Below are 12836 nucleotides of genomic sequence, written 5' to 3' on the forward strand. Positions count from 1 at the left end.
TTTTTATCATGCTGCTCTGGCGCAGCTGTGTGCCCTGCTGAACCTCTCTCTGCTTTAGGGCCCCAAAGGTGACTCCCCTGTCTCACCACACCCAGCAGCAGGAGTGAGTCACAGACAGGAGACTTAAACGGACAGCGCACACCTTACCATTCCAGGCATTGTTTGCAGTCCACACATCTCTGCCTTGGTTCCTCTCTTCCGCACAGTCATCTAGAAGTTTCCAGAAGGATTGCAAGTCTTTGTGGATTTGCTCTTAACTCTCAGGCATCATTACTCCAAATTGTCTGACAGTCAATGTTTTATGAAACCACTGTCTAGTCTACTCGATTAGATCTTACTAGTTGTTTGGGGTAAAAAGATGATCAGGTGTGTAGCTATTAGAGATGGTCAGCCTTGCGCATCAGTTTTAAGTGAGTGTTTCGTCAGTGACAGAGTACCTTAGAAATAAAGTAAAACTGACTTTCTTTTCTTGGCCTTTTTTATTTTTAATTCTCTCTCTATAAGAATTTCATTGTGTTTGGAAAATCTAATCCACTTCTCAGATAGGCACACAAGCTTAGAAAAGTGAGGCGTCTAATGGAAGGCCACTAAGACAGCAGCATCCTATATAAAGTTCGGGCTTGCACGCCGTGAAAGCTACTTCCTCACGAGCCACATTGGTTCCGTAGTAAGCTTCAGGCTTTGGTTGTGTGGCCAGAAACTCCATGACATGCTGATAAGCAGAACTCCCGACCGAAGTAGCGTCTTAGTCCTCACGTGACATAGGCCATATCTTAATTATCCATTTTCTATTTGAAATCTGTCTGGTAAGTCCATTTGCCTCCAAGAATTAATGCCCAAGAGCTTACAGCAGCTTGGATGCACAGACAGTCTGCACCCTCTCTCTGCCTAACCCTCTTCTCTCTCCTCGAGGCACTGGATTTTTTCAAGTCCTCCAGGCCCCTGCCTTTTGTATGAATTTGCCAGATGTGTATTCTGCTTCTGCTTTTTCGAGGCCTGTTTAAAGGCTGCTCTTCTTTATAAGTTCTCTTCCCTCTGATCGCCTGGTGGTCGATTCCTTTCCCAGATTCCCTGCTGAGATCCGTGAGATCCATGAGATTCCACGGCTGAGATCATCAGTGTTCCTCTCTGACTCAGCCTTTTTCATAAAATTTGCTAAGAGGGAGGTTGTTCTGTCCTTCTTGTACATTGCTATCTCCCTCTCAGAACACTGACTGCTACTTTGTAGGTAATTGGTTGATTTTTTTTCCATATTGGTTGACTAAACAATGTTTCAGGCCCTAAGAAAGGTAAGACATCTCTAGAAACTTATTAAAGAAGGCACAGACTTGAACATAATATGAAGTGTCAAGGCAGAGGAAATCTATGCCCTTCCCAACTTCAAGATAATTTAGAGAATGCCCCAAAGAAAGAGGCAAGGCCTTCCCTAACTCTTTAACTGGAGTCAGTTAAGAAGAAAACAAAAACAAAAACAAAAAAAAAACAGTTTATTTCAGGTATAATGGGTCTTTGTGCAAATATGGGAGTTAAGAAACAGCAACGTTGTGTTGTTCTCTATACAAGGAAAATATAAAGCATTGTGTGTACCTACATGATATTATCAGAAGAGAAACTATATGTGCACAAAAACGTGTGCCTAGATGTTTTCATTGCTGATAATGATACTAATGATGATTATTATAGTTTTCCTGGCAATAATCATAGTACACATGCACTTAAGATAAAATTGCTTGTTTTTATAAAATTCCACTACTTCTCCAAACAAGACAAACAAACAAACAGACAAAAAGTACCAAAACTTGGCATACAGATAAATGAGGGAATAGGGTAAACTACCATCTCATTCTGAAATTCGAGTTTAACTTCATCATGGAGTTTGTGAATAGAGATGTCTGGGGCCAGCTGCATGGTGTAGTTATGTCACCGTGGGTGTACAGATGGCTTTTGTCATGTGTTTGACACCTGTTGTCCATGTGGAAAACTGAAAAGCTATGTGTTAGTTGTCATTGTTCCTATCCTGATCCTTGTAGCATGTGAGATTATTGTCTTGACTTGATTTTGGCATCGATGTGGTATGGCATTTGAAAACTAAATACAAAAATAGGTACATTCCGGAGAGAAGGCATCCTTAAGTCACTTAGAGCAGATCCACCGTGGAGTTTGTGAGGATTAGAGAATGAACGGTTTGCACAATATTTGAGGTCATTGCAGGAGATTCAAAACTAGACCTCACTCCTTGGTAGCATTTGGGGGGGGGGGTCTCTTTCCTTTCTCTCCATGAGCTATGTGGTACCTAGGGAGAGAAAAGAAAGCCATTTTTCATAAACATGAGTTCATTGGTTGGTCAATAATCAAACGATCAAAATCAAGAATCAAAGAAGTTAACTCTTTGCCTAAAATCACAAACTGAGTATGAAGCGCCAAGCTGAGAGGTGACAGCAAGCTTCGCAGTTAAATCTGGATCTTTTCACAGAGAGGCTTTTTAACCACTGCGTATGAATGTGTGTGTGGTATGCATGTGCTGTGCATGTGAGGTGTATGCATGTGAGTGTGCTTGTTTGTGTGCACATACCTGTGTGTGTGTTTGTGTATGTATTTGTGTGTGTATGGTGTATGTGTGTGTATGCTTATGTGTGTGTGCATGTGTGTACATGTGCATGTGCGTGTGTAGTGTGTGCATGTGTGCATGTGTGTGCATGTGCGTATGTGTGCATGTATGTGTATTGTGTGTGTGTGTGTATGTGTTTGTGTGTGTGTGTTTATGTGAGTATTTGTGTGCGTATACATGTACATGTGCATGTATGTGTGTGTGCAAGGCTTTTCTGAGTTCTGTGCTCTGTGAAATTTAATGCATTAATCTGTACTGTAGGTAGTGCATGTGCTTCAAAACCAAACATCCCTCATAGTCTTCTTTCTGTTTCCAGATTATGTAGAAAATTATCGACTTCTTCCCTGTATTTTGTGTTTGCCAGTTTATGTGCTGATCCTTGACGAGGCAGCACGTCTTGACATTCGTGTTGCCCGGGAGCCTTGCATAGCTCCTCATCCTCAGCAGTGAGCCTGAATGACTGTGCTTTCAGAACCTACATTTTCCCTATCAGAACTCTGCAAAGTCAAGCCCGCTTTGCAGGGCAGGCTGGAATGCACAGCGTGGGCGGGGTGCTGGGAGGAGCTGCCCTGCCAGTGGGGCTCTGAGCACTGGCTCACATTTTTGTAACCAGGGGAAGGCAACAGCTGTGGCTGATCCTTCAGCTTTGTTTTACACAATGCTCAGACTGTGAGACGTCACACAAATCTCCTGTCCCCACAGTGCCCGCCACACTACCACATATACACTAATTGCTCAAAACTATGCATGCTTAATGGAAGTTATTTTTGGCATTATACTGTGGCATTATTTTTCTGTAACATTGAACATATGTTCCAATTGCAAAAAAAAAATGATCAGAAAAAAAGTTTACTCTTTTGTCCCTTTTGTAGCTTTTAATCTTGGTTTAGACTTTACTTAGGTGTTTTCAACACGTTATAAGCTATATATAGACATGAAAAATACTAGTGTACATTATGGACTCTAATATATTTTAAATACACTAACTGAAAAATCCATCCTACTTATAAATTATACAAAATCTGAAACACAAATGGGAAGGTTTTTTTTTTTCAATATGAGCCCTTCCTGTTTTGGACATATCAGCCAGCGAAATGGTGGTACACAAACTGGGCAGAGTTGTATAAAGAAGACCAAACAGATATAAAGAGGAATCATGGGGGATTGAACAGGTGGCTCAGTTAACAGGAGCCTGCTACACAGGCATGAGGACCTCTGCTCAGATTGCCCATACATAGTAAAAAATGTCCTCTGTGGTAGGGCTTGCTTGTAGCCTCATCTTTGAGAGAGGAGGGACAGCAAGAGCAAGGGGAGGGGCTGCCAGATAACTCGTGTTCTTGAATCTTGACTCAGTGAGCTCCAGGTTTACTGAGAGAACCTTATCTCATAAAATAAGAGGAACAGAGGAAGGGGCCCAACACCAATATCAACCTCACCTTCATGTGCATACCCACACGTATGCCCATGCAGTACACACACAAGAAAATGCACACACCACACACACACACACACACACACACACACACACAGAGAGAGAGAGAGAGAGAGAGAGAGAGAGAGAGAGAGAGAGAGAGAGAGAGAGAAATTACGATCTGCGGATATATCCCCATGATCGAAAGTCACAAAGTTTATCAATTGCCACTCACTGGCTAGAATAATATAAATATATATTTGAAATATACTTCAAAAACGGTGAAGCTGGCTCATCTGGGAGCAATAATTTCTGAAGAAGTAAGGATCTACTGGCAGGACTCCCGAGTCATTGTCTTCAGCACGCATGTAGTAGAGCAGCACTGACTTGACTTTCTTGACTCTGCACATTAACTGTTACTGTCTACCTATATCCAGGCAGACAATGCTGTTTTCCTCTTTAAAAGGGGGCAGGCAGGAATCTACATAGTGCTCGGCTGTTTCTTTCATCAGTTCCTTAAATTCTGAGATGGTAGGCGTGGTTCTGGGAACCCCACAGTCTGCAGACACATGGTCACTGAGGGAGGAGGGATAACTTTCACTTGTGTGACATCCAGCTTTGCTCTTGGTGACATTAAGACATGCCTCTCCCAAGATGTTCTATCTTGAGATGGAAACTCATTTTCCATGCTCACAATCTTCTACTGCAATGTGTTATACTTTTTACTGAAGACCCTTTGGTTGTCCATCCTTATCTTTCATAGGACATTGATGGTTTTGTCTCAGTGACCTCAGGATACGCTCAGCATCATCTCGCACATATGATTATCTGAATGACCTTCCTAGTCCCACTGTGAACTCTCATGCTAGGAATGGATTCTTGATGATGCAACTTAGTGCTCCTCACTATGCCTCTGATAAATTTCAGACAAACATTCGAAAATGAATGAGGTGCTTTAGTCTCGCGTGAAGAAAGCTATGAGCAGCAAGAGAATGTGCAGATAAACCGTAAAGACTCTCCACCTCTTCACGTGCTCCTCTTTGGGGTAAAAGAAGAATCAGACTGAAAGGTTATAAACTGCCTAACCCAAAGGATTTCTGTCATTTGGAAAGGAAAGGAGTAGAGAGGAGTGAATCAGGCAGCCAGGGCACTGTAAGAAGTTTCAATGTCACAAGGACACACACAGAGTTCTTCATCTTGTTTGACTGATACTCAGCCTACCATAAGAGGTCACTAGACAAGGTGCCTATGAATGAATGGATGGATTAATTAATTAATGATGCCCTACATTGAAAACTCAGAAGAGAATCTTTTTCTTTGCTGCAATCTTGCTTGTGTACATTGAGCACGTTGCTTTGTGTAAATGCGGCGATGAGAATAGCAAGTGTGAGGGTTACATTTTTTGGAGCTGATTTATTGCGCTGGAGAAGCTTCAGGGATGTATCCGGGCAATTAACTCTACATCATAAATCACAAAAGAGGTCTGTAACTCATACATCTAAATAAGAAGAAGAAATATCAAAACTTCCATGCGCCAGGCATAGTGACACATGTCTGTGATCCCAGCACCTGGAAGATGGAAGCAGAAGGATCCCCAGGACTGCGAGGCTAGCCTAGTCTACATTACAAGTTTGGGTTAGCCAGAGCTATATGGTGAGAAAAAAAAAGGATTCCTTAATTGTTTAGGCAAACTCTTCCTATAACTTAAGAGGTAATCTCACCCACTCACCTCCATGGTAAAGACACTAACACTGAGTCACCATTGCCATTCCTGAGGCAATTGATCTACAGCACATGAGAAATCATCTCAGTGAGGACTGAGGACATACAAGATGACCTGCCTTCTGGAACATGTTTTCTGATTAGATTATTGCCTGTGCCCTTATCACGAATATTACAAATAACAATATTTTTCATCCAACTTGCATTTTAATGGTGTCTTTCTAAATATACCTCAGTCTTCACTCCAGCATCCTCGTTAGCCAGCACAAGAACTGTTTTCTTGGTTTTGTGTACAGAAGAAAATTGAGCAGCAAACTGAGCCAAGTCCTGTATTGACTTAGGAAAACTTAGGAAAGTGTGGCTGAGGTGTAGCATCAGATCCTCAAGGCATGCTGCTCTTTCTGCATGCCCAGGTTGATTTAAAAAATATTTTACTTAATTTTTAATAGTTTGTGTGCACATTCATATGTGTGTGTGTGTGTGTGTGTGCGTGTGTACATATGAACATATGCCTGTGAAGACCAGCAGAGGATGTCAGATCCCTTAGAGCCTAAATTGCAGGCAGTTTTAAGCCACCTGACCTGGGTTTAAGGAAATAAACTCTGGTCCTCCAAAAGGGCAGAAGGCACTCTTTAATTGCTAAGGCCCCAGATTCTGACAGCATATTCTTAAATTTTCTTTTTATCATAACAGTTTTAAAAGAAAAGATATTGATGACCTTGAACAACTTGAGCAGTCCCTGCCTCCACCCGAATCAATTTAGCCAACCTTGTGATATCCCTGAAGGTGACTCTGTAAGCTTGGCTGCATTGGAATGACACACAAACGGTCACAGTTCGTGTCAGTCCTGGAAGGAGCTTCAGAGATGATCACAACTCTCTTTCTCACGACACTCAGTGTAATCCAAAAAGAGCAGCCCTGCCACAGTTCAGGAGCTGAACTTGATATGCAGGACTGGGCACAACGTAACAGCTTTATCTGGCTCTCACTTCTTCTTACTATGACTTCTTACTATGACTACAGCTTGCTCTCTAAGGGAGGTTTCTGTGCATGAAGATGGGCAGACACTTTACTCTTCTGTTTGATTTTTCCTTAGGCAGTGCATCTTTCCAGTGAAGACAAATGAAAAACAGGTCAATCATGCAAGAGCAGACCAGTAGGACATAGTGAGATTTCTACCTTTACTGCCTGCTGGCCTGTGAATGCGCCAAGCAGTAGTTGTACAGAAGAATTATTGATTCTCCCTCCACGTTCTGATTATAATTGCACCTGGAATCATATCCAGTAGAAATACCATTCAAAGTAGCTTAGGTTGTCTATCCAAATATTACATGTAGAAGTCAGGAAGAGGTGGTTAGATGGCCAGCTTGTTAATCCAAACACGCCAGGGAATCTAAATAAATCAAGTAATATCACACCAGGATAAGGTTTAATACATGGAGCCACAACGTTTTGGACTTGTTCCATCTGCCTAAAATTGGGTCACAGTATGTTTTATTTAACACGGATTCTTGAGAGCGGTCATGCTATTCATCATTCTAGCATTCATGTATTTGGGTGACCCTTCCTGGCTTCTAAATGACATTGAGAGTAAAGGAATTGCAGAGACCAGACTTTCCTGAAATGTGGGGATCACGTTATGGGATAGGATGGAGCCATGTTTATTGATTCTTTTGCTAAGAGCTAACTGTGAACACGCACAGGTCAGCTTTAAAAGATGTTTGGCCTATAGGGACAGCTAAGAATTGAACCATAGCCATGATAGCTTAAGCAGGGTAAATCTACAAACAGCCTCCCGCTTTCCTGGTGCACATAACCTCACAGATGAAGAATTAAAGCAGGAAAGGAAATACAGCCACTCTGTGACAAATGAGAAACAATTTCTCACCACAGTGAAGTTTAAAGCTGTTGTATGTCTGGAGTACTTTTATCTTTATTTTTGTGTTAAAAAATGTCAAGCCATTTTAGTAATAATGTTCTTTGCTTTCAATGGGATAATATCTGTGTTTTAAAATTTTACCCATCTCTTTTTCTATTGTGAGATCTTAAACAGGTAAGTACATTTATGTATCATTTTCAACCTATAAATCATTTTTCTGTTCCTTTTAGATCATATATCTAAGTAAGAGAGGCTGTGAGGATATCTGTTTATCCAGAGACATCCTTTCTCCTTGGGAAAAACATTATCCTAAGCTTAGAAATCATCATTCCCATGAAATTGTTAATGTATCTTATTATGCATTTATTAACTTCGAAATGATGCTTCTTATGTTGTATTCTTATCAAATACACTTTCTGATGGTTTTAAAATCTATAAATTGATAAAATGGTAAACATAATTCTAATTTGTCTTTTTATCTAATGTTGTAATTTATGCTTTTATTTATACTAATCATGTGAGGCACCTATTTTTATCGCTACCTTAAAACATCCCTTTGTGTTTATGAATTCATTTATAGGTGAATATGTAATTTTTCTAAGTCTTTGCTTTTCCAAATAAATGATGTTAACGCTCTAATGTTCTGTGGTTTACACAGAAAGGAGAACTCTGAGGCCTTGGTGCATGGAATCTATTTAGCATTTATTGTGAAATACAAGTTTTAGTAAGCATTTTAAGTATCAGAACATGTGTGTCTAATAAAAAAGCATTTTGTGAACTAATATTTCAAGCATTCCGATGAGGCAGTGTTAACTAAAAATTATACACTTTTAAAATATCCCTCTAACCAAGATGAGTGCGCATTCTGTTCCCCTGGAATTTTATTCCCTCGCTACAGAAACCCCTTTGACTTTCCCCATTCCCTATCTGACTTGCCTGGCCCTTGGCAAATTGCTCCATTCTTCTACAATGACAATGGTGCTGGAGTGGATTTCATGACAGGGTGGCTAGGAAGCAAGTTTACCATCTATCCATGGCGACTCCAGAGGCAATCCAGTCAGCAGAAGTCCAGATCTTCGCCTTCTGTGGGAGTAGTTGGAATTGGAAGGAATAAGGAAGATAAATGGAAATGCTAAGATGCCAGAGCTCCGTGAGTGGTCACGTGAGACTTGCAAGAGTAAGGAGAGAAGCTACGCAGAGGGCTGGGAGGGACCAAAGACTGAAAGTTCAGCATCTGTGCCAAAGGCATAAATGGGTGTCAATACTTTAAAATGTACTAATGGAAACTTGAAAGTGGTGTTGTAGTCATTAGTACCACAAACACATTTTCAACTTTCCTGGCTACCACATCCCTGCAGGCCAAATTGGCTGCACTGTTTTATATTCTCAGAAGAAGGATGAGAATTACCCAGTTCACCACGCTCCAGCTCACAATGACCTCCAGTTAGTTTTGCACGGTTTGACAGCTTGATGGATCCAGCCCAATGTCTCATCCTTTTTCAAAGTTGCAGCAACAGATGTTAGAGAAATGTCAGTCAATCATAATGTGGGTATTTTAAACAATATTTTTATATTCATAATGTTTAGTTTTCAAAATAACTTTTGGTGCATACATGATATAGTTTTATGGTACTACCGAGAAGACAAAATATGCTAAAGGGGATTATTAAAATGAATACACAGCTCACTTCATGGAGAGAAGTTTAATGCTTAACACAACTTTATGAAGGTTTGGTGTTTGAAGTACCCAAGATGACCCACATCAAAACTATCAACTTACTCATCAGCTTCAAAAAATTGCTGCTTCCTGTCAGGAGTTTCTTCATGTTCCCCCAAGCACACATGTCTCTTCATGATTACACGGACTCCTCTACGTTGTAGGTGTGTGCCCAAGGACCACTCTGTCACGGTCATTGCTCTATCAGTGAACTGTACCACAAGGTGTCTACCCAGTCACCAGTTGATGAACATGTATGCTATCTCCAGCTCATTGGGCTTGCAATGTCTCTTAGGGGAAAATGTACATACCTCTACATTTTTTCTAAGCAAAACATTAAAGAAAAATTAATTCCCAGTGTTACTCGGTGTCCAGGACAGCGTCTGAAAAGAACTGAAATCATTTATGCACTCTTCCAAGCACCTTCTGTGCACTGGTCTGTGGCCACAGAAAGCATAGAAGCCAGGGTTTTTCCCCCTTGAATCCAGTGACAACTAAGATATTATTCCCTAATAGGTACATAATAAGCCAATAAGATCCCATAACCCAAAGCATGGTGCTCGGTGAATAGAAATAAGTTACGGGTGATTTAAAGACTGAGTCACAGTCCCGTAGTCAAAATATGGCTAATGCCTTCCACTTATTTTTAATTCTGTCATCACATTAGTGAAAAACCACTTAGCTTCCTGCTTGAATTGTTGCACCAGGTTCCTACATCTTGTGTCAATGTTGTCTCCGTTTTCAGAACAGTACTAAGGCAGATTATCAAGATTAGCCTCTTACAGAGTCTTACGTTCATCACAGCTCTCCCCTATCATGTTCCATCACCTGCCTTTGAAAATCTGTAGCTATGTAATGTGTCATTGTTAATGATATTTACCCTACTGGGCCCCGGGACTCCACAACTTATTTGTCTCTTGAAGCAAAAAGCATTGCACCTGTTGGTCGACCCTCCCCCAACGCTCTGCTAAATTTGCTCCACTCTCCACTCTTGTATCTGGACTTCCGTGAGATTGGCTGTTAGATTCCATCCATCTGAGTCCTCTTTCCCCAGTGGATGGAACTCTGCTATTAATTAGGCCTCACTAAAGCTGCATAAACATCAGAGCCGCATCTCCCAGGGGTGTTTGGGTATGACTTCATCAATAGCGCTCAAGTTTGAAGCACACCACCAGCATTCATAGACATGAATAATTAGATAACCCATGGCAAAAGTATCCAACGCCAGTCGAGATGGACGTAAATCAAATTTACTCCCCACACCTCACACTAAAACACAAGCCTCATAGAACACAGACAGTTTGTCAAAAGTCCAAAGGCCTACATACTTGGGTATCTGACAGATAAATTAATAAAGGCATGAAATTATCTACAACACAGTAGAAAAACAAGCGATCCATATTTCTGCAGGGGAAAATGTCGTAACATAAAAAGGTTTGAGAGAATATCTGAATTTTGACATATGGTTTGGAGCAGACTCATGGAAACAGCAGACTACGATATTCATTTATTTTAGCTGTAAGGTTTCTAAGCTTAAATCAAGCATAGCTTTTCACTCCTGTCATGTTGGCACTCCTGAAGCTGAGACAGGAGGGTTGTGTTGAATCCAAGTCTGGCATACAGAAGGAGACGTTGTCTCAACACACCTGAATTAATTCATTAACTGAGTTTCAGAACACTTTCTGTACCCAACACTGACAATTAAACACATTTTACAGAACTTTTATTTATTAATATAGTTTAAAATTAACTCAGTAGCTCTAATATGAGTATAGGCAGGTGTATCGGGTGGTCTCTTCCAGAAGGCCCAGATTTAATTCCCAGCAGTTTATAGCCATTTGTAACTAGTTCTGAGGGATCTGTCATGCTCTCTGCACAAATCTACTTGCAAGCAACATATCCATTCACATAAAATAACATTTTAAAAATCCATGCCACTTTTTATATCTCTTAGCTTTGAGATAGAAATGTAGAAACTGCTCACTAGCTGTTGATTTGGAACAATAGGGTGGCTCTTTCTTTAACACCGGGCAGGGAGTCATTTAAGGAGGAGGTGACATAGTTTGTGGATGAGTTTGAGGAAAGAAAATCCCATGATTCTGTGCTGGATGGGGTTCAGAGAAGGCAAAGAAAAAAGAGGGAGCAGAGTTTGTGCTGTTTCATCAGGATGCAGTGACAGCCTCTATTAGAGGTGCACACTTAGGGAAAGGTGTCCAGCTAAAACTATGCATGATCATGTAACCTCCTAAAATGGTTTATATAAATTAGTAAGAATGCATGTAGATTGTGATTAGGACAAAAGGAATGAATACTTTAGAATTTATTTAGGCAAAATCAGTAATATAGATTCAGATAAACTGAGGAAAGATTGAAGCTATATATTAAATCTAATAAGGCATTAAATATGAATGAGGATATGTGTGAGAGAGAGACAGAGACAGAGGAAGCTGATAACTAAGTTTAGCTGTAAATGTATGATTCAGAAAAATCCCTGAAGGTGACCAGTATAAAATTGGAGGAACAGAAGGTTTGGATTAGTGTTCAGAAAAGAGGACCAATAAAAGACTTGTAATTGGTTAGAAAACAAGTAACAAATACAATACATAGCCAAATATGAAGACATAAGTAGATGTATAATTTCCCCAAACGGGTGCTTACGTTGAATGAGACAAAATGAATGGCCTCTTCTGCAAAGTAAGGACCTAAAGAGGTCACGATAATTGGAATGTCCCTAAAGAAGCCTAGAGATCAATGGACAAGCCTGACATCAAGAAACCAAGAAACAACAGCTGTATCCCTTTAAATGTTTTCCAATGCAAGTAATGCAGAAGCCTTGAACAGTGAGTGATTGTTACATGTTGCTCACATATCCAGAATTCCAGAGGTGAGGCTGCCTCCAATAGCTGACCCAGGAGTGTGGTGATCTCATCCCAGAAATAGTCTCCTTTGCCTCCTTCTGCCCCACCCTCCCCAGTTTCTATCAGCCTGGTGCCTCGTACTCCCCTCATGAGAATAATGCCTGACTGGAAGTAGAAATGGGGGCCGTGGGCTCCTCATCCCCATCTAGACAAGAGACAGTTTGAGACGGAAAGGTCACAATGGCCGCGTACCCTTTAGTTTCCATTGGCACAGACTGACCCCACCCCTCTCCAGCGTACCCTTTAGCTTCCATTGGCACAGACTGTGTTACCTGATGATGATTCCCCAAACAACCACTGACGTGGAAGTACAATGAGGTTTCCGTTTTCTAGAACTGATCCTGGATTAATTTCATAGACGTATTGGTCATTGGCACTGAGAGATGGATGACTGTACAAACTCAAGCTTCTTCAGGTAATCTTGAAGGAAATGGGAACCGGATGTGTGTGTAACAAGTGAGTCAAGCTCACCATCTAAGGCTTCTGTAAGCGTGGGAGGGTGCAGTCTGAGAAGTCACTGCCATTGGCAGGACAAAGTGAAGTCAGAGAAAGAATAAAGGGAACAGGAGAAACCCAAACGA

This window comes from Apodemus sylvaticus, chromosome 23, assembly GCF_947179515.1.
Source record: "Apodemus sylvaticus chromosome 23, mApoSyl1.1, whole genome shotgun sequence".
NCBI classification, from domain to species: Eukaryota; Metazoa; Chordata; class Mammalia; order Rodentia; family Muridae; genus Apodemus; species Apodemus sylvaticus.